Source organism: Bufo gargarizans, chromosome 10, assembly GCF_014858855.1.
Source record: "Bufo gargarizans isolate SCDJY-AF-19 chromosome 10, ASM1485885v1, whole genome shotgun sequence".
In the NCBI taxonomy this organism is placed as follows: Eukaryota; Metazoa; Chordata; class Amphibia; order Anura; family Bufonidae; genus Bufo; species Bufo gargarizans.
In genome coordinates this window covers 66,361,595-66,389,123 of record NC_058089.1, presented here as the reverse complement: position 1 = coordinate 66,389,123, position 27,529 = coordinate 66,361,595, and positions in this window count along the sequence as shown.

Here is a 27,529-nt window from a genome sequence, read left to right as displayed (position 1 = left end):
TTTGTTTGCATATACACTTCCAAATCCTACTCTACTGTACGTGTGACAGACTTTCATTCATATATAACATTTAATATGAAGAAGGTGAGCAGTAAGGGATGGGGCAGTGGCTGTGATGCTGATGGTGCAAGCAGAGGCCGTGGCCGAGGTGTTCCGCAGTCTGGCAATTTTTGACAACAGAATTGTAATTTTCAACCTGTGCCATACAAAAATGAGCAGGGGCGTGAACACTAGCAATCTCACCACCACCAGCATGATCCGCCACACATGGCATCAAAGCACCGTAATAGGTGGGTCAAACACCTGGGTCCGCAATCTGTGTTTGCGGGTCACACCACTGCCTACTCATCCCCTGTGTTACGTGCTGGCCAATCCCCTGTCCAAAGCGCAGGTCCGGATGCCTCCCGTCCTGCACCTGGACCTTCGCAAGCACCATCAGTGACCACATCCACTTCCGTGTCCCAGTGCAGCATACAAATGTCCTTACCACAGGCATTTGAACGCATGCGCAAAAACCCAGCCACCTACCCACAGGCCATACCACTAAATGCGCAGCTTTCCAAATTACTGGCACTGGAAATGTTGCCATTTAGGCTTGTGGACACTGAGGCCTTCCGCAGGCTGATGGCGGCGGTCCCGTATTACGCAGTCCCCAGCCACCACTACTTTTGAAGGTGGGCCATGCCCGCCTTACACCAACATGTGTCCCGTAACATCACACGTGCCCTGACCAACGCATTTACTGGGAAGGTCCACTTAACCACGGACAAGTGCATTCGGCCAGGGACGCTACGTTTCCCTGACCGCACACTGGGTGAATGTTGTGAAGGCCGGGAGCAAGTTGTACCCTGGGATGGCACAGGTGCTACTGACGCCAAAGATTGCGGGCCCTACGTAGATCAGGGTTTCCACCAGCATCTACGTTAGTGGCTTCAACCCCCACTTCTCCACTTCCACCTCAGAATTATCCGCGTGCAGCACAAGTCAGTCATCAGTTGGTAGCTAGAAGCAGAGTAACACTGCAGTGGGGAAGCGGCAACAGGCCTAACTGAACTGATATGCTTAGGGGACAAAAAGCACACTGCCGCAGAGCTGTGGCAGGGGATAAGAGACCAGACTGAGCTGTGGCTCTCGCCACTCAACCTAGAACCAGGCATGGTTATGTCTGATAATTGCCGTAACTTGGTGGCGGCTTTGGAGCTCGGCAAGCTCACACACATCCCATGCCTAGCCCACATCTTACACTTAGTGGTTTCTCTAAACCTACCCCAATATGCCTCAGCTACTGGTGAAGGTGCGCCGTGTGTGTGCACATTTCCGCAAGTCATCGACCGCTTCAGCTGGACTGTCAACGCTGCAGCAGCGCTTGAAATTGCCAGCTCACCAGCTGTTGTGTGACGTGAGCATGAGCTGGAACTCGACGTTCCACATGTTTGCCAGGCTTTGCCAGCTGCAACATGGTTGTCGCCTTTCTAGTCAGCTTCCGCTATTCACAAGCGAGGAGTGGGCATAGATGTCTGACCTCTGTGAGGTTTTAAGAAACTTTGAGGAATCAACACAGATGGTGAGCGCCAATAACACTATTATCAGCGTAACCATCCCACTTCTGTATCTACTCAAACGCTCGCTGCTCACAATTAAGGCCGACGCTTTGCATGTGGAAAATGTGAAAATGGGGGAAGAGATTAAACAGGGAGATAGCCAGACCACCCTCAATTCGTCTTCTCAGCGCGGATTGGACAATGAAAAGAGGAGAAGGAGCAGGAGACGGTTGCCTCCACTACAGAGGAGAGTGCCCATGGAAGTTTAATTCCATCTGTTCAGCATGGATGGGCAGAAGAGGAGGAAGAGGAAGAGGAGATTGAGAGTGATCCTCCTGATGACGACAGTGAAGTCTTGCCTGTTGGTACTCTGGCACACATGGCTGACTTCATGTTAGACTGCCTTTCCAGCGACCCGCGCGTTATACGCATTTTAGACAACACGGATTACTGGTTGTTCACCCTTCTCAACCCCCGCTACAAAGAGAACTTCTCATATCTCATTCCTCTGGTGGAGAGGACGAGCAAAACGGTGCAATACCAGAAGATCCTTGTTGAAAAATTTCTCCATAAATAGCCATCTGACAACGCTGGTGGCAGATAGTGATGAGCGGCAGGGGTCATATTCGAATTCGCAATATTTTGTGAATATTTCATAGAATATTAGTTGAATATTCACGATTTGAATATTCGTTAGTAGCGTTGATTGCAAATTTTTGTAATATGAATCAATGAGATCGTGAAAACTCAGATCCGATGGTATATTCTAACCCCCAGGCGTTCCCATGGTGACGGGGACACTTGTCGGGGAGGAGTATGCCAAAGTGGAACAACTTTACAGATTTAAAAAAAAAAAAAGACGAAATATAGAATATTCGTAATGTTCTAAAACAAGAATATATAGCAATATAGTGAATTTTCAAAAAAAAAAAAACTAATGTAGAACAATTAAGCTAATATAGTGCTATGATCTTTTTTTTTATAGTTGTAATTTTTTTCCAATCTGAACTTCAGATGAGAAAAAACTTACAACTATTAAAAGATTATAGCACTATATTAGCTAAATTTCTCTATATTCATTTTTTTTAGAATATTCGCTATATTGCTATATATTAGTTTTTTTGAATATTCTTAATATTCTAAAACAAAAATATATAGCAAATTATAATATAGCAAATTATAATATTGCGAAAATTCGCATTACGAAAATTCTCATCATGAAAATTAGCATTATGAAAATTCGCAATCAACTAAATGTTTTACAGAGTTATCTCACCAGCAGGCGCTCGCATATAATGTTTTACAGGGTCAGCTCACCTCCTGCCTGTTACCTACAACCTTTTAGAGGGTCAGCTCACCAGCAGGCCCTCACCTACAATCTTTTATAGGGTCAGCTCACCTGTAGGCCCTCACCTAAAATCTTTTACAGGGTGAGCTCACCAACAGGCCCTTGCATATAATGTTTCAGGGTCAGCTCACCAGCAGGCCCTCACCTACAATCTTTTATAGGGTCACCTCACCAGCAGGCCCACACCTAAAATCTTTTACAGGGTAGGCTCACCAGCAGACCCTCACATATAATGTTTTACATGGTCAGCTCACCAGCAGACCCTTGCATATACATTTTTACAGGGTTAGCTTACCAGCAGGCCCTCACCTACAATCTTTTAAAGGGTAACCTCAAAAGCAGGCTTGCACATAAAATCTTGTACAGGGTCAGCTCACCAGCAGGCCTGCACCTAAAATCTTTTACAGGGTCAACTCACTAGCAGGCCCTTGCATATAATGTTTTACAGGGTCAGCTTACTAGCTGCCCTTTGCATATAATTGTCTATAGGGTCAGCTCACCAGCAGGCCTTCACATACAATCTTTTACAGGGTCAGATCACCTGAAGACCCTCGCATGTAATGTTTTAGAGGGTCAGCTCACCTGCAGGCCATCACCTACAATATTTTAGAGGTTCAGCTCAGCAGCAGGCCCTCAACTACAATCTTTACAGGGTCAGCTCACCTGCAGTCCCTCACCTAAAATCTTTTACATGGTTAGGTCACCATCAAGCCCGCACCAAAAATCTTTTACAGGGTCAGCTCACCAGCAGGCCCTCGAATATAATGTTTTACAGGGTCAGCTTACCTTCTGCCCCTTACCAACAACCTTTTACAGGGTCAGCTGACCTGTAGCCCCACACCTAAAATCTTTTACAGGGTCATCTCACCAGCAGGCCCTTGCTAATAATGTTTTACAGGGTCAGCTTACCCGCAGGCCCTCGCATATAATTTTTCAGGGTCGGCTCACCAGCAGGCCCTTACCTACAATGTTTTACAGGGTGAGCTCACCTGTAGCCCCACACCTAAAATCTTTTACAGGGTCATCTCACCAGCAGGCACTCACCTACAATGTTTTACACGGTCAGCTCACCAGCAGGCCCGCACCTAAAATCTTTTACAGGGTCAGCTCACCAGCAGGTCCTCGAATATAATGTTTTACACGGTCAGATCACCAGCAGGCCCTTGCATATAATTTTTTACAGGGTCAGCTTACCAGCAGGCCCTCACCAATCTTTTACAGGGTCAGCTCACCAGCAGGCCCGCTCCTAAAATCTTTTACAGGGTCTCACTATCCAAGAGTCTGGTCAACAAAATCCTCACCACCAAGGGACACATAACTAGTTTTCATGGATAAGTCTCGTTCGTTATCGGAATTAGACAAATTACTCCACCAACTAAGAACGTGCATGCACCACAGAATGAAAGAGCTATCAATCTGTCAATCCTTTCCGTTTCTGGGTTGGGTGAGGTTTCCTGTGTTGAGTCCCAGGTGGTGCCCTTCCGTCAATTCCTTTAAGTTTCAGCTTTGCAACCATATTCCCCTAGGAACCCAAAGACTTTGGTTTCCCGGAAGCTGCTCAGCAGTTCATGGGAATAACGCCGCCAAATCGCTGGTCGGCATCGTTTATGGTCGGAACTACGACTTTTTGATTACTGATAACATTCTTGGGATATGCTTTAGCTTTGATCCATCTTGCACCGGTCCAAGAATTTCACCTCTAGCAGTGCAATACAGATGCCCCCGGCCGTCCCTCTTAATCATGGCCCCAGTTCCGAAAACCAACAAAATAGAACAGGAATCCTATTCCATTATTCCTAGCTGAACTATTTACGCGACCTGGCCTGGTTTGAACACTGTACATTTTTTCAATGGTCAGCTAAGCAGCAGTCACTCAACCATAATGTTTTAGAGGGTCAGCTCAGCAGCAGGCCCTCAACCATAATGTTTTTGATGGTCAGCTCAGGAGCAGGCCCTCGCCCCTAATGTTTTAGATGCTCAGATCAGCAGGCTCTTGTTCCAAATGTTTTAGAGGGTCACCAGCAGGCCATCAATCATAATTTTTCAAGGATGTGTATGATGCTCTCCTTTATGTGTAACAATGAGTGTATTGGAGTGCCGGTTCCTTGTAATTTTTGGCAGCCCTTATCACTACATGAACAATTGTACCACATTGTGAATGAGGCCCTCCATTATGTGATATACAGGTTGTATCGGAGTGCCTTTTGCTTGCAATTTTTGGCAGCACATGCACTTTATGTACAAGTAAATCTACAGGAAAAAATGTTTCCTAACAATTTTTCCTCTTTGGTTTTGTGCATATTATTGTCAGTCTGTAAAAGTGATGTGCTACTCGGACAACATAGTTCCCAGCAGCGACCTGGGAGTCTAAGATGCATCCAGACATCCTCCCCATGCAGTTCCAGGACCATTTCGGTGGTGTTTCTATCAATTTCTGACCTTTTCTTATGAACCAAGCACCCTCCCCTCTTCAGAGCAGGGGGTGCCTGGTTTAATGCTCGGGTTTCTTCCATTGACTTTCATTATACTCGGGTGCTCAGTAGAGCACCCGAACATCCCAATGTGTTCGACCAGAGCACCCAAGCACTTTGGTGCTCGATCAACACTACTAATTAGCGATTCCATAATGTTGATTAGGTCAGCCAGATACTGTGTGCAGTAGCCTTAGTCCTCCTGAATGCTCCAAGACTGCCACAAATATATTCCTATGGAGACCCTGCCGGTGGTAGGGCTTCATAGGAGCATAGTGAAATTCTCAGTAAAAAAAGAGATCTAATAATTGTATGTATAATTTCTCTAAGGGAACTTTTAAAAAATAAAAAATTAAATGTTTAAAAAAAAAAAAAAAATTCATGTCACCCCTTTTCCCTTAAATAAAAATCCAAATAAACATTAAAAAAATAATCTGTGTACATTGTACAGAAACAGCAAACAAAATCTAATTGTGATCAAAAGTGATCAAAAAGTTATACACACCCCAAAATGGTATCAATGAAAAGTACAGATCAGCCCACAAAAATGAGACTTCACACAGCTCTGTAAACCTAACTATAAAAAGTTTAAGGGGTCAGAATATGACGATACAAAGAAAATAATTTTTTTTTCAAAATTTGTATTTTCTTGTTTTCTGTATTAACACTCAAGAAAAACTGTATAAATGTGGTATCTTCGTAATCATACCGACCTGAAGAATTAAGCTTACTCGTCAGCTTTACCCCCAAAAACTTTTATTTATATAATTTGGGGAAAAAAATCCAGCTTCCCATTACATTGTAGTGGGAAATGGTGCTATTAGAAAGTACAATTTGACAAAAGTTAAGAGTCCTTTACATGCAAAGAAGTAGACATTAGGATGTATTGGTGTATTCTTGATAAGATAGTGGTAGGCCCCTTTTCTTACTGGGCCACTGTGCAGCTGCACTGGCTGGGGATATCCACCCCTGATCTGGTTATTGGTTCCAAAGTCAGATCAAGTTGACCCTTGGGACTCTGTTTTACTAAAGGGGTTGTCCATTCTTTCCCCATTCTGCTCTGCACTGAATCACATAGGGCAAGGGCTTTTTCTTACGTTCTGGGCTATGCTAGACGGAGGCTAGGGAAGTGCTAAAGACCGCCTATTAGTGCTGGGGACGTCACCAGGATCACTGCTAGGCAGAAGCCTCTGCCTAGCAGTGTAAAAAGGTAAACAAACAGTCCTTGCGCGGCACAATGCATTGTAGGGCAAGGGGGAGCATCGGAGCATGACATTCTCTGCTGCTCAACTCAGAAGGCCTGAATGGGAGAAGAAGGGGTTATGTACGGATGACCCCTTTAAGTTTCCACTATTGTGTGAGAGCTGGGGCGCTCCGGAGGATCCTTTGGCACTCTGGTTGTCAGTCTAACCCTTATAGCAAAATGCCATCTTTTACAGTGCCTTTGAAAAGTCTTCAGACCCTTTCAATTTTTTCACAGCAGTAATGGTGGGTGGCAGCAGTGATGGTTGTCCACCTGGAAGATTCTCCCATCTGCAAAAAGGATCTTTGGACCTCAGCCATTGGTTTCTTTTTGGACATCATTCTTACGAAGGTCCTTCATCCCCCCAATTACTGTACTTAATTTGGTGGGGCTGCCAGCTCTAGGAAGAGTCATGGTTTTTCCAAATGTCTTCCGTTTAAGAATTATGGAGGCCGCTGTGCTCTTGGAAACTTTCTTTACAGCAGAAATTATTTTGTACCCTTCTCCAGATCTGTGCCTCCTCATGGATTGGTTTTTGCTTTCATATGCATTGTCAGCATTTAGACCTTATCTAGACAAGGCTGTGTCTTTCCAAATTAAGTCCTAGCCAATGAATTGATGTAGAAACATCTTTAAAATGATCATGTCATAGCAAAGGGTCTGAATACTTATGTCCATGCAAAATATTTATTTTTAAATAAATTTGCACAAAAAAATAAAAATTGTGCTTTCACATTCTCATTACAGGTTATTGAGTGCAGATGCATATTTTAGTATGAGGCCACAACAGAACAAAATGTGACAGGGTCTGAAGACTTTCCAAATGCATTGTAATTGGGAAAACCCTTTTAGTAAAACTATTGACAGTATATGCTATTCAGCCAAAGCACTTTGTATTTGGTTACCTGATCTCATAAACTGACACAAGTTGAACTATTAATGAAAACATAATAAAATTCCTTTAACTCAACATTAATGGGCCTTGATAGATAATGAATTATCAAATATTCAGGATTATCGGACGGTTATAGAAAAATACAGGTATATGGAATAAACTTGTAAGGGTAAAGAACATCCAGAAAGAAAACCAAGAATAAAATGTTACTCATCCTTTACTTTGTCAGTCTTCTGGTTTTGTCAATTTCCAGATTATACTGAAGTTCTGTGCTGGATTATCAGCTTCTGGATCATCAAAGGCAGAATTAAAGGAATATACTGTAAATTGATCTGCATACCAAACATTGCTTTCATTTCATTTTCATTTCAATAAGCACTGTGTGGATGTGAATGAGTGATGATCACAATGAATCCTTTCACTTTGTAGTTACTAGTTTTAAACTTTCACTTTTTGGAAGTGACTCATAAAATGTGAATGCAGGAAGATTACTCAGAGTCAAGCAATTCAGTGAAGAAATGGATCCCACAGTGTCCCATGTCTTCTCCAGTGAAGATGCAATGATATATGACAGTTGGAGGCAGTTATAGCAGCTTCTCCCTCTTTTATCAATCTAGAGAGGAGTAGATGTGTAAGTGTCTCATGTTGAGGTTAAACAAAACTGCACTGTTCAATTCTATGTTACATATAGCATACAGTTATATTAGTGTTCACAGAAGTTTTGGCATTTGTTTACAAGGAACATTTTTCCTCCAGGAGGATGTAGGTTGTTTTTCTCCAAGAGGATGTCTGGCGTTCTGGATAGGATGCACTAAAACATACTTACTAACATTGCAGCTGGTAAATTTGGGACACGTAAGCCTCAGGAATGCCCTGTCACCAGGGTGTCACGACCTATCGCTGTCCTTGTTGTGCCTGGGGTTAGAAGGTCGCAGCGGGTGGCTACACACTCGGTTTCTCAAGGGAACGCTCCATGACCTAATGGTGAGAATGGATTCTGGTCCAGGTTTTCCTGCTTAGGTTTGCGATCCCTTTGTCCCATTTAGGAATCTTTAGCTTTTCCTTTCAGCTGTTCTCTGTCAGCCACTACCAGCTACTATATATTCTCCCTTTCTGCTTCCCTTGTTGCCAGATATAGACCTTCCTTCCAGATCTTCTATTCTGACCTCAGGTGGACAACTTTTGCTGTGGAGCCGTTGGAACTGGAGATTTTTGATCCTGTTGCTGTCTCCTGTTGTTGTTGTCTCCCTTCGGAGATTGTTGATTGTGTTTGTGTTGTTTGTCCTTTCCCTGTTGTTACCGTAGGTGTCAGAGGTGAAGAGTAATTCTCCCACTGCCCTAATCACTACCTAGGGCTTATTTCAGGGTAAGGTAAAGACGAGGCAGGTGATCGGCGTACGGATCAGCAGCCCATCTAGGGACATCATGGCAGCCAGGTGCCAGTGCCAGGTGAGCTAGGGATCACTACTCCTCCCTCTCCCTAGTGGAAGGGTGCTCCTCTTCCCTCCCCGTCTGTTAACTGCCATCTCACACGTGATATGTCCTAAATTCCCTAATCCCACCCAGGACTTATCACAAATCCCACCCATTTTTGTTCCAGGACTGCCTCAATTTGCCATGACTGTCTTTGAAAATTAGGGACAATTCATGTAAATTCAGGACTATTGGCAATTTGTTTAATTCTGTCTGTAGAGAAGGCACTATAAAATGGATGATCAATGTCCGCATCTGCACTCAAAATAAAAAGGAGCAGAAACTATGAGGGCTACTTCTGTACTAGAGCCTTAGGTACAGATGAGTGAATCAATTGTAAACTAATTAGTCACAATTTTCGCAAAAATTCTTCTTCCAAATGAATCCAAAGTTTTAGCGATTTCATTTGATGAATTAAGCAAAATGGCACTCGCCATTTTAATTTTGAAATTCAGTACTAGTGAGGGAAACAGGGAAGGGAACATGAAGACAGAGTATCACATGACCCTGGGCATGGCCTGTCCAGCACACTTGCCCATAATGCTTTGCAGTCATAACTGCTGAAGCAGTTCATAACTTTGTGTGTTGCACTGCGCAAGACAAGAGCTTTTAAAAAGGAAGAGTATTCTTTTTATGTGCAAGAGCCAGTCTTTCTTGTCCAAACACCTGTTGTAAAGATTCTACAGTTCAAAAGTGTGCAACAGGCATACAAAGCATTGAGAAAATCTTCAGACACTTTTAAAAGAAATCTAGTTTCCCCCTATAAATCTGCACTGAATACCTCATAAGGAGAACGTGAAAACAGAATTTTAGAATTTTTTACAAATGTATTAAAAAGGAAAAACAAAAATTTTGCATAGACAAAAGTATTCAGTATGAAAATTTTGCTCTTGGGGCCTCACATTTCTTTTGATCATCTTTGAGGCGTTTCCACACCTTAATAGTAGTCCGCCTGTGGTAAATTCAGTTGATTGGACATCATTTGGAAATCACTGTTTATATAATGTCTCCCAGCTGACAATGCATATCAGAGCAAAAACCAAGCCATGAGGAGGAAAGAACTGCCCTTACAACTCAAAGCCAGGATTGTGTGGAGGCACAGATCTGGAGATGGGTACAAAAAAAGTTCTGCTGTACTAAAAGTTCCCAAGAGTAGAGTGGCCTCCGTACTTCTTAAATGGAAGACGTTTGGAACAATATGGACTGGCGGCCCCACCAAACTAAGTAATCGGGGGATGCAGACCATAGTAAGAGAGGTGACAATAAGAATCCAATGGTCACTCTAGCTGAGCTTTAAAGATCCTGTTTGCAGATGGGAGAAACTATCAGAAGGTCAACCATCACTGCAGCATTCCACCAATCTGGGCTTCATGGCAGAAAGAAGCCTCTCCTCAGTAAAAGATACATGAAAGTCGGCGTGGAGTTTCCCAAAAAGTACCTAAAGGACTGAGAAAAATAAACCAATATTAAACTTTTTAACCTCAATTCTAAGCATCATATGTGGAGGAAACCAGGCACTGCTTATCACCTCCCCAATACCATCCTTACAGTGAAGCTTGGTTGTGGCTGGGGGTGGTCTTTTTCAGCGGCTGGGATGGGAAGACTGGTCAGGGATGTGGGAAACCTGAACTGAGCAAAGTACAGAGATATTCTTAAAAAAAACCTGGTTTTACTGATCTGGACCTCAGACTGGGCCTAAGGTGCACCTTCCAACAAGACAATGACCCTAAGCACACAGCCAAGACAACACAGGAGTGGCTTAAAGAGAACTCTGTGAATGTTCTTAAGCGGCCCAGCCTGAGCCCTGACTTGAACACAAACATAAACATCTCTGGAGAGACCTGAAAAGGATGTCCACTAATGGTGCCCATCCAACTTGACAGAGAATTCCCATATCTACCTTATTTATCACCCTATAAGATGCACTCCCCCCCATCCAAAAGTAGGGAGAAAATGGCAGTGCGTCTTATGGGGCGAATGCTGCAGTTTACATTGCTACACCACTGACCGTATGCTGCACAGTGCGGTCAACAGGTGTATCAGTGGGGAGGGAGGAGGGGCTGGGGCCTGGCATCTAATTTTAAATGGCAGCGGGGCCCGGTCCAGTCACTGTATTCTATTGTGGAACAACAAATCCTAGCAGCTGTGTCTTTGCAAATAGGTTTCTTTATTTCATTTCAAGTTCCAGAAAGTGTCCTATAACCATACAAGCCTTTCTCAACAGGTACATCCAACAATAAATCACAAGCTATATATGTAACAAGTACCGCTCACAAGGACGTCCTCACCTTAACAGCAACAAATAACAGACATTTGGTAGAGGTTGTTTGCGAGTCTATATATCTTCTTCACATGGTAGAGGTCTAAAAAGGATACATAAAAGTATATTGATTAAGTGTACGCATATACACACATCATAAATGCATGACCTCATAATCTCTATTCAGGCCCCTTGGGTGCAGTGTATCAAGGGTGTGTATCCAAAAGGCCTCCCGTTTAAGAAGAAGTCTCTTAATGTCCCCCCCACTCCTTGGTCTCTTCACCTGCTCCAAGACTTGAAACCATAATTGTGCTACAGTATGTTTCAATTTGTCAAAATGGTTGGGGATTGGCAACATCAGATTTTTTGTCCTAATATCGGACTTGTGTTTGCTGATACGGTCCCTCACTGCCTGCATTGTCTCACCCACATATAGCAAGCCACTGGGGCATTTGATAAGGTATATTACATTCATTGATTCACAAGTAAAAAAACCTTTTACGCCAAAGCTTTTGCCCGTGTCTGGATGATGGAATGAGGGATCTTTAATTATGTGGGAACATTGTAGACAATGCAGCCAGGGGAACGTACCCATCCGTAGTGTGGATATCCGCTGTTGTTTTAACATCAGTATTATATATCTTACCAAAAGTCCATAAGACTTTGATTGACCCCCCAGGACGCCCCATTGTGTCCTCAGTGCGATCCATCTTATCCCCTCCAGCAGTCATCCTAGAAAAAGTTTTAACCCCTTTGGTAAAAACCACTATGTCGTTCTTGTGGGACACACCTCACTTTCTTAGGATGATTGCTGAATTGGGCCCTGTTTCCCCTGACAGCCTCCTGGTGACCATTGATGTTGTAAGTCTATACACTTCAATCGGTCATCAGGAGGGTTTACAAGCTGTTCGGCCCTATTGAGTAGGACTAAATACACAGCATTGGAACAAGATTTTTTCTTACAATTTTAAAACATGACAGGAGGCTTCCTAATTTTACAATTAAAGAAAAATGTAAAGAGTAACAAGTAGATCACTGCGCAGCATAGTATATAAGGGTCATGCTGCCTGTACACTTCCTCTTTCTTTACTGCTCCATCACAGACAGGTCAGACTTTTTGCTCCTCTGGAGCTACAGACGTGGACAAAATTGTTGGTACCCTTTGGTCAATGAAAGAAAAAGTCACAATGGTCACAGAAATAACTTTAATCTGACAAAAGTAATAATAAATTAAAATTCTATAAATGTTAACCAATGAAAGTCAGACATTGTTTTTCAACCATGCTTCAACAGAATTATGTAAAAAAATAAACTCATGAAACAGGCATGGACAAAAATGATGGTACCCCTAACTTAATATTTTGTTGCGCAACCTTTTGAGGCAATCACTGCAATCAAACGCTTCCTGTAACTGTCAATGAGACATCTGCACCTCTCAGCAGGTATTTTGGCCCACTCCTCATGAGCAAACTGCTCCAGTTGTGTCCGGTTTGAAGGGTGCCTTTTCCAGACTGCATGTTTCAGCTCCTTCCAAAGATGCTCAATAGGATTGAGGTCAGGGCTCATAGAAGGCCACTTTAGAATAGTCCAATGTTTTCCTCTTAGCCATTCTTGGGTGTTTTTAGCGGTGTGTTTTGGGTCATTGTCCTGTTGCAAGACCCATGACCTGCGACTGAGACCAAGCTTTCTGACACTGGCTAGTACATTTCTCTCTAGAATTCCTTGATAGTCTTGAGATTTCATTGTACCCTGCACAGATTCAAGACACCCTGTGCCAGACGCAGCAAAGCAGCCCCAGAACATAACAGAGCCTCCTCCATGTTTCACAGTAGGGACAGTGTTCTTTTCTTGATATGCTTCATTTTTTCGTCTGTGAACATACAGCTGATGTGCCTTGGCAAAAACTTCGATTTTTGTCTCATCTGTCCACAGGACATTCTCCCAGAAGCTTTGTGGCTTGTCAACATGTAGTTTGGCATATTCCAGTCTTGCTTTTTTATGATTCGTTTTCAACAATGGTGTCCTCCTTGGTCGTCTCCCATGTAGTCCACTTTGGCTCAAACAACGACGGATGGTGCGATCTGACACTGATGTTCCTTGAGCATGAAGTTCACCTTGAATCTCTTTAGAAGTCTTTCTAGGCTCTTTTGTTACCATTCGGATTATCCGTCTCTTAGATTTGTCATCAATTTTCCTCCTGCGGCCACGTCCAGGGAGGTTGGCTACAGTCCCATGGATCTTAAACTTATGAATAATATGTGCAACTGTACTCACAGGAACATCTAGTTGCTTGGAGATGGTCTTATAGCCTTTACCTTTAACATGCTTGTCTATAATTTTCTTTCTGATCTCTTGAGACAGCTCTTTCCTTTGCTTCCTCTGGTCCATGTCGAGTGTGGTACACACCATATCACCAAACAACACAGTGATTACCTGGAGCCATATATATAGGCCCAATGGCTGATTACAAGGTTGTAGACACCTGTGATGCTAATTAGTGGACACACCTTGAATTAACATGTCCCTTTGGTCACATTATGTTCTGTGTTTTCTAGGGGTACCATCATTTTTGTCCATGCCTGTTTCATGAGTTTATTTTTTTACATAATTCTGTTGAAGCATGGTTGAAAAACAATGTCTGACTTTCATTGGTTAACATTTATAGAATTTTAATTTATTATTACTTTTGTCAGATTAAAGTTATTTCTGTGACCATTGTGACTTTTTCTTTCATTGACCAAAGGGTACCAACAATTTTGTCCACGTCTGTATATTACTTCTTGTACATTTATTCTTACTATATCGTATTATTATCATTTACCTCGGGTTCCTCAGGTCCCCCTCTAGCCTGGAGTGCCTCCTGGCTTCCTCCTTTTAGTGCCATTTTCGCTGCCGTTTTCACGCCATTTTCGCGGCCGTTTTCGCGGCCGTTTTTCGTGCCGGCCCACTTCCAAATCACGACTGGCCTCAAAAATGTAGTCCCCGGCTTACGGCCATCTTAATTTTACCTCATAACATCTCATTGGGGATTCAGTGTGACTGTACTAATTAGCTGTACTCCCTCATTACTGGTTTTCACCCCTGTGTCTATCTCAGACTACTATTCAGTTCTCTCTGTGCCTCATGTGGCTGGGTCAGTCAGATCAGTGCTGCTGCCTGTTTATTATTGTGACCTGCATTTAAGGGTTTCAACCCTGTGCGACCGGGGTGAGCCCCCACTATTAATACGCTGCTTATTGGGAGACTAGCTGTTGCAGTTCTCTCTAACTGGGTGAGCCCCAGTTTATAAGGTCACTACTTTACCCTGCTGGGGTTTATACTGGGCTTTGTTCCCATACTATTAAAACTGACCATACGCCTGTTCTCAAGACCTGGGTGCCCGTTTATTACTGTACCTTTCAGTGACATACCAGCCGACCCTTATCATGGAGAATTCCCAGAATGTCCCTGTAGACTTCCAGGCTATGATTAATGCAGCTGTCGCTGCCTCAGTGGAGAAGGCACTCTCCAAGGCCCGAGCTTCGGCTCCGGACGTACCTAAAACTCGCAGACGTCCACGGCACGAGTCGGACTCCGACCTGTCCGACTATCAGACAGGGGATGAATCCCGCCCTACGAAACGCTATGACAAAGGCGAGGACTATACACCCAAAACACCCAAGGGTAAGGCACCTGCCAAGCGTAAACCTGCCAAACTTCACACTCCGGCCCCGCGTCAGGAGTACTCTTCAGAAGAAGAACAGGACCCTACCCACTCCATGTCAGTGCTAGATGAGTGGCAAGCTGACGCTTCAGAGTCGGATTACGACGCATGGGGCTCGGACGAGAAGTCTGTTTCCGCTTTCATGCGGGAGACCCTCCTGGGTGCGGCCCAGGCAAGAGGTATCGAAGACACTGCTGACGCAGAACCTCCTCTTGACTCAGACACCATTATGGACCCCTCAGGTCAGGCGATGTTCGATCCTCGCAACATACGACACCCCAGATCGGGTGAATGGTCGCCTCCAGAACACCTTTCCAGGTTCATGCACCTGTGGCTCCGCAAACCTCTGGAGAAAGAGGTCCGCAACCGACTCAGGTCTGAATACCCACGCCCTTCCCTGCTGGATAAGGTCGCTCAGACCCCAGAATTTGACAAAGTTATGACGACCTTTATGATGCGCAGTGGCAGAGACCCTCGACGGGGGTAGAGAAAGGCCTATGGGGCGCCCAAGATAACCTACTGGATTCCGTAGGCCCCCTGGCGGATGATGCCTACGCCAAAGCCGATTCCTTCTCCACCGAGGACTTCAGGGAATGGGCACATAACATTCGTGAGTGGGCACAACGTTGTTTTTGTTTCATCGGAAACGCCAATGTTGCGCTCTCTTCGGAGAGACGAAAAGCAGCGTTATTCCGTATTAACGGTAAATTGGCAGACCTTGGCACAAAAGAGATTGGGCCCCAGGCACAAGGAAAACTTTTCGGTGAACCATTCCTCAAGGAATTAAACAAACATGTCAACGTGTTCACCTCCCTTAATAAGGCGCAATCCTCAATGCGCAGTGTCTTCAGGAGCAACCCTACCAGAGGGTTTTTTGGAAGGGCTGGCCGGCAACGGGGCCGTGCCGCCAGCCGATTTTGGCCTTCAGGCCCCCGTACTCAACCAACACCATTTTATCCGACAAGGGACTATCAGCAACGACCCTTTTCCAGAGGCTCGGATAGAGGCCGTGGAATCCGCGGACGTTCCCGCTTTACTGCAGATAAGGACCCATATTCCTCCGTTGTTACCATGTACCCGCACTGCGGGCCGTATTTCCCTTTCTTTCCACAATTGGGCCGCCCTTTGCTCAGACGCATGGATTCTACAAACAGTGCAGGGTTATATCATAGACCTAGTGGGAACCCCCTTTCAGGTTCAGCCCCCTCACCCCATCCACATGTCGTCTTTCGACCACAACCTCGTCAACGCGGAGCTATACGAGCTTCGGGACAAAGGGGCTATTCAACCAGTCCACAAACAGGGAGGTTACTTCAGCAACATCTTCCTCGTGCAGAAGAAGTCGGGAGAATACCGCCCAGTTATCAATCTTCGCGCCCTCAACGCGTACGTGGTCTACCGCCACTTCAAGATGGAGGGCATCCACCTTCTGCGGGACCTTCTTCGGAGCAACGACTGGTTCGCCAGGCTCGATCTAAAAGATGCATACCTGTCAGTCCCGGTGCACCCGGACTGTCGAGCACTCCTACGTTTCCTCTGGCATGGTCACCCTTGGCAATTCACTTGCCTCCCTTTCGGGCTCAGCTCAGCCCCATGGTGTTTCACCAAACTCCTAAAACCGGTGGTGGCCCACCTGAGGTCCAGGGGCATTCGATGCATCATCTATTTGGACGACCTCCTCCTGTTCTGCTCCGACGAACGCAGACTACGCCAACACACTCACCTGGCAGTATCCCTACTGGAATCTCTGGGCTTCGTGGTGAACCAACAGAAATCGGAGCTGACCCCTACCCAGACGATACAATTCCTCGGCTTCGAGATCGACTCGACGACGTGCACTCTGGGGCTACCAACCTCAAAGATCGCAACCATTCGCAAGGAGATTCGCAGAGTTCTCCGACTCGATTCCATCCCTCTACGCAACCTGGCCAGGATTGTGGGACTCCTCTCAGCTTCCATTCAAGCCATATTTCTGGGTCCTCTCCACTACAGGGCCATGCAACGACTCAAGGCAAAATACCTTCGCCACAGACCTACCTACGATCAACCCGTCCCGGTGACGACAGAAGTTCGCGAAGAGCTGTCATGGTGGCTGGACAGCATGCAAGCCTGGAACGGCAAGGCCATATTCGGAGACACTCCAGATTTCGTTTTAGAATCAGACGCCAGCTTGTGGGGATGGGGTGCCACCAACGGAACCATCTCCACGGGAGGAGCATGGACGACGCAGGAGCTCTCCATGCACATCAATTGCCTCAAACTCCTAGCAGGATCCTTCGCGATTCGCAGCCTGGCTCGGGAGAGCTCGAATTGTTGCATCCTCCTTCGCATGGACAACATCTCCGCAGTCCAGTACATCAACCGCCTGGGAGGCGCTCGCTCATGCCTACTGTCGGATATCACGAGGGACATCTTCGACTACTGCCTCCCTCGCAACATCACGTTACAAGCGGAATACTTGCCGGGAGAAATCAACCTCGCAGCCGACTGGTTCTCTCGCCACTGGAGAGACGTCAGCGACTGGAAGCTGAACACGAGAATCTTCAGGGCCCTGGCAGCCCGGAGGGGTCCCTTTCACCTGGATCTGTTCGCCTCTCGCAACAATCACCAGACCCCGGAGTTCTTCAGCTGGCTCCCGGACCCGGAGAGCAAGGCAACAGATGCATTTCTCCAACAATGGCCGGCGACAGGAGCCTACGCTTTTCCCCCATTCTCCATGATTGCGAGAACATTACACCAGATGCGAACACAGCAAATCAAACTGGTTCTCATAACGCCCTTGTGGCAGAGTCAACCATGGTTCCCGGACCTCCTGGCCTCCTCCTACATGGATCCTCTCCTCCTTCCATCCTTCCAGGACCTGCTCACGGATCCCAAAGGATGTCTCCACCCGCTCATCCTGGAAGATCGACTACCCCTGGTGGCTTGGTCTCTTTCCGGGGTTCCTGGCGAGTCAGCGGACTATCGCAGACTGCTAGGGACCTCTTATGGGACTCATGGGCCCGGGAACTAGACGCTGCTACCTTTCAGCTTGGGCCTCCTGGTCTACTTGGTGCATGGAACGGGACTCCGATCCATTTACGGCACCTGTTCCCATGATTCTCAATTTTCTTTCCTCCTTGTTTTCTTCTGCCCGCTCTTATCGCTCTATCAATGTCGTTCGCTCTGCGATTTCGGCAGCGCATGCTCCCGTCGGGGACCTCCTGGTCGGCAAAGATCCTCTGGTCTGTCGCCTACTCCGCGGCATGCGGCTCCGCCGCCCTCCAGCCCCCAAATACCATCACCTATGGGACGTGGGACTGGTTCTCCGTTTTTCAGGGATTGGCCTCCGAATGACCGCCTCTCCCTTCGCCAACTATCCGCTAAGTGCGCTTTTCTCCTTTGTCTTGTGTCTTTCCAACGGGTGTCGGACGTTCGAGCCTTCGATGTCGATGCCTTTGAGGTGACCCCTGAAGGAGTCACATTCCATATCTCTCGTCGCACTAAATCAGGTTCGACGTCGGTCTCTTATCCCTCTTTTCCAGACGACCCGCAGCTCTGTGTTGTGTCCACCCTTCGCAGTTATGTTTCGGTTACCTCCTCACTCCGTTCCTCTACGTCGGGTCAACTCCTAGTTTCCTACGTGCGCCCTTACGCCCCAGTCTCCGTCACCACACTGGCCCGTTGGATCCGCTGGATCCTTTCCCTCACAGGTATAGACCCCACTTTTGGCGCCCACTCCGTTCGCGGAGCGGCGGCTTCATCAGCCCTAATGGCAGGGGCGTCCCTTTCGGATATTCTCCGAACGGCGGACTGGTCTAGGGAATCTACTTTCTGTACCTTTTATTTTCGCACTCCCCCTTCTGCTGGGACATCTCTTCTTCAGCGTTAAAATTGCAAAATAGGAAGCCTCCTGTCATGTTTTAAAATTGAAGATTATGCTAGCTTTAGTGTACTAATAATCTTAATTTTAATAAAGACAGGAGGCGAGTATTTTCCCTCCCTTCTATTCCCTACCCTGACGCTTGATTTTAATAATCTCTCTGTTTTGGGACATATTCGGAATTCCTCACCCTAAGTATTGCCTCCCTGACGGACAGTTCTTAGTTGTATTACATACTTACACCTACCATACATTTAGCCACTAGATAATTTGCACGCGATTTGTAATGATTTAACTTTACACTATTCCGTTAAAGCCCATAAGCGTAAATAGTTACGATTCTATACCTAACCTATTTTATACTCTCCTTTCAGTGTAACCCTCTTCAGGTCCTCCACTGGTCGCTGGTTTGTTAATCTTACGACCCCATAGGATGAGATGAGAGCTTCGTTCGGTCTTACCTCCAACCTCGTTTACCAGAAGTCTCCTCAAGTTCTGCTTGCCAGAAACCGCTGTTACAGTTTTTGTTGAATTTCTGGATGTTCGAGCTCAACCTGGACTTTGATGTCGCTTTTAGAAAGAGGAAGTGTACAGGCAGCATGACCCTTATATACTATGCTGCGCAGTGATCTACTTGTTACTCTTTACATTTTTCTTTACTGCTGTGGAGTTAGTAAAGAGAGTTAATGCAAAATACTCGCCTTCTGTCTTTATTAAAATTAAGATTATTAGTACACTAAAGCTAGCATAATCTTCAATTGTTACACCTTGTTTTATATGAGAACTATTTTCGATTTATAGGACACTTTCTGGAACTTGAAATTAAATAAAGAAACCTATTTGCAAAGACACAGCTGCTGGGATTTGTTGTTCCATTGTTCGTTGGAGGTTGCTCCTCTCCCGTGCAGCCGGTTTCCTCTTTGACTGTATTCTATTGGAACTGGCCCCGCTCACTGTAGTAATCCTATCTATAACTGTAGGCATTGTATAACTATAATCTTCAATACAATCCACTGTAGGCATTGTTTAATTATAATAATCTTCAATACAATCCATTCACTGACTAACATCCGTATCAGGCAGCGTAGCTCACTACGTCACATGCCTGCTCCGCCCACTTTATGAACGAAGCAGGCGGCGCGGGCGTGTGACGTAGTAAGTTACGCTGCCAGTGCCCGCCCGCCCTCCTGCCTGATATGGACGTTAGTAAGTGAAGATTAATGGATTGTGTTGAAGATTATTATAATTACACAATGCCTACAGTTATAGGATTACTACAGTGAGCAGGGCCCAGTGCAATATAATACAGTCACTGCACCAGGCCCCTCTGCCATTACAAAACTAGATGCCAGCCCCCACCCCCTGTATTGGGGGTCAGTTACACTACACAGGGACACTGTTATGGGGGGGATCTGTGGATGACACATAGCATAAGATGCTATATATGTGTCATCCGCAGATCCCCCATAACAGTGCCATCCACAAATGCCCCCATAACAGTGCCATCCACAGATGCCCCATAACAGTGCCATCCACAGATGCCACCATAACAGTGTCATCCACATATCCCCCATAACAGTGTAAGCCACAGATCCCCATAACAGTGTCAGCCACAGATCCCCCATAACAGTGTCAGCCACAGATCCCCCATAATAGTGTCATCCACAGACCACCATTAGTTCAAAACCAACCAAAAGTACACCTTTTGGTTCAAATTTTTTTTTTCTTATTTTCCTCCTGTATAATATGTTGATGCAATTGTTTTTCCAGTTCTAAAAATTAGCAAAGATTTCTAACATCCTGTTTCACTTTGCTATTATATGGTATTAAATGCAGAATGATGGGAGCAAACTAGATTTTGTTTTACCTTCCAACCAGGGCCGGTTCTAGGGAAAATTGAAAATGCAAATCCCTCCCCTTCCACCGAGAGTGACAAATTCCTAAACCCTCCTTCCCAGTTCTACTATTAAAGAAATATGTGGATGATCATTACATACAGTGATATCACACAGACAGTAGAATACAGTACCGCATGCATATTTGTCATGGTCTTACCTTCTTACTACTCTCCTTCGTTTGACATGTGCTGGCGGCCATCTTGGTTTCTGGGTTTCTTGTAGCCTCCCACCCTGCGGCTTCTCCTTCCCACTGGGAGGAGCTGGATGCCTAGCTCATATATATAGGAGGTCTGTGGCTTCAGTTCCTTGCTTGGTCCTCCTGTGTTCACATGCTTCTAAGACTGCTGCTGCTTCTGGTTCCTGATCCTGGCCTCGTCTGACTACCCCGTTGGTTCCTGATCCTGGCTTCGTCTGACTACCCCGTTGGTTCCTGATCCTGGCTTCGTCTGACTACCCTTCTGGTTCCTGACCTCTGTCTCCGCAAGACCCTGCTTCGGTTTAGCCATCCGTTTGGACTTTTGCTTACGGCTTGCTTTTCAATAAAACCTTCTTATTTTCCACTTATCTCTTGTTGTACGTCTGGTTCATGGTTCCATGACATTAGGACCAAGCCATGAATTCTGACGGTACAGGGCCATCCTCGCTACCTACGCTGGTTGCCAGACTTGATCAGCAGGATCACCTGTTGGGTCGGTTCGCTGTGGCGTTGCAAACCCTGCTTGAACGCACGGCTCATTTCGCTTCCGTTGCCGATGGGTCGGTTGTCGCTCCTGGGCCCGTTCCTACTGCCGCTCCGGTTGTTGCGCCAGAGTCTACCCCGACACCTGTTGCTGCGCCTGCGGTGTCTCGGGGTATGACCGGTTCTGCCCCCCTTCCACAGCGCTTTGGGGGAGAGCCAACTCAGTGCCGAGGTTTCCTTAACCAGGTGGGCATTTATTTCGAGTTGCTGCCACATGCCTTTCCTACTGAGAGATCAAAGGTGGGCTTCTTGATCTCGCTGCTCTCGGACAAGGCCTTGGCCTGGGCCAGCCCTTTATGGGAGAACAACAATCTGGTGGTTGCCGAGTTTTCCGGTTTTGTTGCTTCTCTTCGGAAGGTATTCGATGTGCCGGCTCGTGCTGCCTCTGCAAAGCTCCTTATGTCCATCAGACAGGGTTCACGATCCGTAGCTGAATACGCCATTGAGTTTCGTACCCTGGCAGCAGAGGTGGGCTGGAATAATGAGGCTCTGGTCGCTGCTTTCTCTCATGGTCTTTCGGATGCCTTGAAGGATGAGGTTGCAGCTAAGGACCTACCAGTGGAGCTCGAGTCTCTTATTTCTTTCCTGATTTTGATTGACACCAGACTCAGGGAGAGACCTTCCTTTAAGGAGAGCCTGCGGAGGTCTTCTAACAGATTGGCGCCTACGTTTGCTGTCCCACCCGTGCCTCCCTCTCCTCCCACGCCTCCTGGGGATGACTTGTCTGGGGGTGAACCCATGCAGCTGGGGTTTGCTCGCCTGTCCGAGGGGGAGAGGGTACTCCGGAGACGCGAGGGCCGATGCATGTACTGTGGTCTCGGTGGGCATTTTCGGTTGGCATGTCCGAACCGTCCGGGAAACGCTCGCACCTGAGATCCTGTCGGGGGCAGATCTTGGGTGGAGTCTCCTCGTCCCCGGTTTCCCGTGTTGACAAACCACTGATCACTGTTGTCCTCTCCTGGGTCGGGGGCTCGGTGACGACCCAGGCGTTGGTGGACTCTGGTGCTGGTGGTTTGTTCATTGATAGTGTGTTCGCTGCCGCCAATTCCATTCCTCTGCAGCCTCGAGGTTCCCCACTGGCTCTTGAGGCGATAGACGGCAGACCCCTTCTGCCGCCACACGTGACTCATGAGACCCTTCCAGTGGGGATAGCCATTGGTGCCGTTCACAGAGAGTCGGTCTGTTTCCAGGTGATTTCGTCTCCACACTACTCGGTGGTCTTGGGGTACCCCTGGCTCCAGAAGCATAATCCGACTTTCGATTGGAGATCGGCCGAGATCCTCTCGTGGTCACCGCAGTGTGGGGCTAGTTGCATCCATGGGCCTGTCAAGTTGCTGTGTACTTCCTCGGACTCTCTGTTGCCTCCTGAATACGAAGAGTACCGGGATGTATTCGATAAGGTGCGCGCGGTTGCCCTACCTCCGCACCGCCCATACGATTGTGCCATAGAGTTACAATCTGGTGCCGTTCCTCCTCGTGGCAAAGTCTATCCACTGTCGGTAGCGGAGAATGAGGCCATGGAGGAGTACGTGAGGGAGGCGCTTTCACGCGGACACATTCGCAAATCCTCGTCCCCGGCAGGGGCTGGATTTTTCTTTGTGAAAAAGAAGGGCGGTGAGTTGAGGCCTTGCATCGATTACAGGGGTCTCAATCGCATCACGATCAAGAACGCTTACCCGATACCCTTGATTTCCGAGCTGTTCGATCGCCTCAAAGGGGCCACGGTCTTTACCAAACTCGACCTGAGGGCGGCATATAACCTGGTAAGGATCAAGGCGGGCGATGAGTGGAAGACCGCGTTTAACACCAGGACCGGTCATTATGAATCCTTGGTTATGCCCTTTGGGTTGTGCAATGCGCCCGCAGTCTTCCAGGAATTCATCAACGATGTTTTCCGTGACCTGTTGCAGCAGTGTGTGGTGGTCTATTTGGATGACATCTTGGTATATTCTGAATCCATGGAGGCCCACATTATGGATGTCAGACGAGTGTTGCAACGGTTACGAGAGAACAGGCTGTTCGGTAAGCTTGAGAAATGCGAATTTCACCGATCCCAGGTAACCTTCTTAGGTTACATCATTTCCGCTGAGGGGTTCTCCATGGATCCTGAGAAGGTTTCGGCTGTCTTACAGTGGCCCCAGCCCAGTGGTCTCCGTGCCCTGCAGCGCTTTTTGGGCTTCGCCAATTATTATCGGAAGTTCATCAGGGACTTTTCTATGCTAGCCAAGCCGCTCACGGATCTGACCAGGAAGGGCAGTAATTTCCAGGTCTGGCCGCTCGAGGCCATCCGAGCGTTTGAGGCTCTAAAGTCCGCCTTTGTGTCGGCTCCGATTCTGTTGCATCCCAACCCTGGGTTGCCCTTTGTCCTCGAGGTGGACGCGTCTGAGACGGGAGTAGGCGCCCTCCTGTCTCAGCGTAGAACACCAGAGGGTCCTCTGCTTCCTTGTGGGTTTTACTCCCGGAAACTGTCTTCCGCGGAGTGCAACTATCAGATTGGTGACAGGGAGTTATTGGCCATCGTGCAGGCCCTTAAAGAATGGAGGCACTTGCTCGAGGGTTCGTGGTTCCGGTTCTCATCCTGACGGACCACAAGAATCTGACCTACCTTTCTGAGGCCAAGAGATTGACACCACGTCAGGCCAGATGGGCTCTGTTCTTGTCACGTTTTAATTACGTGGTCTCCTACCTACCCGGTTCCAAGAACATCAGAGCGGATGCCTTATCACGGCAGTACTCCGAGCTGTCCGGGGAGGAGTCGATTCCGACTTCGGTCATACCTCCGAATCAGATCCTGGCCGCCATTCGCACCAGCCTGACCTCTCCCCTGGGTGAGCAGATTTTGGCGGCTCAATCTGGTGCTCCCTCTGGGAGACCCAACGGCAGGTGTTTTGTGCCTGAGGAGTTGCGCATTCGGTTGTTGCGAACCTACCATAACTCCAAGGCCGCGGGGCATCCTGGAAAGAATCAGCTGTCCTGGGCTGTTTCACGTCTGTTCTGGTGGCCTTCTCTACGTTCCGACATCGCCGCATATGTAGCGGCATGCTCCGTTTGTGCCCAGAGTAAGTCCCCTCGGCACCTTCCGTTGGGCCTTTTGCAACCCATAGCCACCGGGGAGCGCCCATGGTCACACCTGGGGATGGATTTCATTGTGGACCTCCCTGCATCCCGAGGCCATACGGTCATTCTCATGATTGTGGATTGGTTTTCCAAAATGTGCCACTGTGTTCCTCTCAAGAAGTTACCCTCTGCACAGGAGTTGGCCACGATTTTCGCCAGGGAGGTCTTCCGGTTGCACGGTTTGCCCAAGGAGATTGTGTCGGATCGGGGGAGTCAGTTTGTGTCCAGGTTCTGGCGCGCCTTTTGCTCCCAGTTGGGGATTAATCTCTCTTTCTCCTCGGCCTACCACCCTCAGTCCAATGGGGCCGCAGAACGATCCAATCAGGCCTTGGAGCAATTCCTTCGTTGCTATGTCTCCGATCACCAAGACAATTGGGTTGACCTCCTGCCTTGGGCTGAGTTTGCCAGGAACACGGCAGTGAACTCTTCCTCTGGGACGTCTCCCTTCATGGCCAATTATGGGTTCCAACCTGCCGTGTTACCGGAGGTATTCTCTCCCCAGGATATTCCGGCTGTGGAGGATCACCTTTCCGTCCTACGTGCTTCTTGGGTACAGATCCAGAGGTCCCTTGAGGTCTCTGCGCAGCGCCAGAGACTCCAGGCTGATCGCAGACGAGCGCCCGCTCTTTCCTACCAGGTCGGAGACCGTGTATGGTTGTCCACCCGCAACCTCAACCTTCGAGTGCCCACTCCCAAGCTGGCGCCTCGTTTTGTTGGTCCCTTCCGAGTGCTTCGCAGGGTAAACCCGGTAGCCTATGCCCTTGCGCTTCCTCCTGGCATGCGGATCTCCAACGTGTTTCATGTCTCCCTGTTGAAGCCATTGGTGTGCAATCGTTTCACTTCCTCGGTTCCTCGGCCCCGTCTGGTCCAAGTGGGCAATCGTGAGGAATATGAGGTGAGCAATATCCTGGACTCACGCCTGGTCCGCGGTCGGTTGCAGTTTTTGGTCCATTGGCGTGGTTATGGTCCAGAGGAGCGTTCCTGGGTTCCCTCCGCAGATGTCCATGCTCCTGCTTTGCTCCGAGCCTTCCACGCACGCTTCCCTCAGAAACCGTTCCTTACTCCGCGGAGGAGGGGCCCTTGAGGGGAAGGTACTGTCATGGTCTTACCTTCTTACTACTCTCCTTCGTTTGACATGTGCTGGCGGCCATCTTGGTTTCTGGGTTTCTTGTAGCCTCCCACCCTGCGGCTTCTCCTTCCCACTGGGAGGAGCTGGATGCCTAGCTCATATAAATAGGAGGTCTGTGGCTTCAGTTCCTTGCTTGGTCCTCCTGTGTTCACATGCTTCTAAGACTGCTGCTGCTTCTGGTTCCTGATCCTGGCCTCGTCTGACTACCCCGTTGGTTCCTGATCCTGGCTTCGTCTGACTACCCCGTTGGTTCCTGATCCTGGCTTCGTCTGACTACCCCGTTGGTTCCTGATCCTGGCTTCGTCTGACTACCCTTCTGGTTCCTGACCTCTGTCTCCGCAAGACCCTGCTTCGGTTTAGCCATCCGTTTGGACTTTTGCTTACGGCTTGCTTTTCAATAAAACCTTCTTATTTTCCACTTATCTCTTGTTGTACGTCTGGTTCATGGTTCCATGACAATATTACATCCCATGATGTCTCCTCTGATTTACAAACCGGATTCCCAAAAAGTTGGGACACTATACAAATCGTGAATAAAAACTGAATGCAATGATATTTTATTCAGAATAGAAAATAAATCACGGAACAAAAGTTTAAACTGAGAAAATGTACCATTTTAAGGGAAAAATATGTTGAATCAGAATTTTATGGTCTCAACAAATCCCCAAAAAGTTGGGACAAGGCCATTTTCACCACTGTGTGGCATCTCCTCTTCTTCTTACAACACTCAACAGACGTCTGGGGACCGAGGAGACCAGTTTCTCAAGTTTAGAAATAGGAATGCTCTCCAATTCTTGTCTAATACAGGCCTCTAACTGTTCAATCGTCTTGGGCCTTCTTTGTTGCACCTTCCTCTTTATGATGCGCCAAATGTTCTTTATAGGTGAAAGATCTGGACTGCAGACTAGCCATTTCATTACCCGGATCCTTCTCCTACGCAGCCATGTCACTTTCAAAGTTTTCCCAATTTTTCAGACTGACTGACCTTCATTTCTTAAAGTAATGATGGCCACTCGTTTTTCTTTACTTGGCTGCTTTTTTCTTGGCATAATACAAATTGTTACAGTCTATTCAGTAGGACTATCAGCTGTGTATCCACCTGACTTCTCCACAACGCAACTGATGGTCCCAACCCCATTTATAAGGCAAGAAATCCCACTTCTTAAACCTGACAGGGCACACCTGTGAAGTGAAAACCATTTCAGGTGACTACCTCTTGAAGCTCATCAAGAGAATGCCAAGAGTGTGCAAAGCAGTAATCAAAGCAAAAGGTGGCTACTTTGAAGAACCTAGACTATGACATATTTTCAGTTGTTTCACACTTTTTTGTTATGTATATAATTCCACGTGTGTTAATTCATAGTTTTGATGCCTTCAGTGTGAATCTACAATTTTCATAGTCATGAAAATAAAGAAAACTCTTTGACTGAGAAGGTGTGTCCAAACTTTTGGTCTGTACTGTATATATATTCAATTAACCATATTTTGGGTGTAGAATCTGTTTTGGAATAAGGCTAGCTTGTAACTGCAGTATCAACTTTTTCAATCCAGGGAGATTTATACATACTGTTGAAAATTATTCTTATATTACGGTATCATCTCCAATAAAACTTAGTTCAGTTCTATGAATGGACACCCTCATTGGAAGGCCGTGCGCTAATATCTCGACATAAAAATTGGAGAGCTCCAATAAAGAAAGATAAAGTTCGGGAGATCAGCTACCTAAATTGGTCAGTACGAGCACACTTCTCGCGATCACATATCTCGGTCACATGACCAGATTCGAGACTTTTGCATAATAATCGAGAGGCAGCTGTGGCGCACAAGCTAAGAGGGACGCTGAACATTTG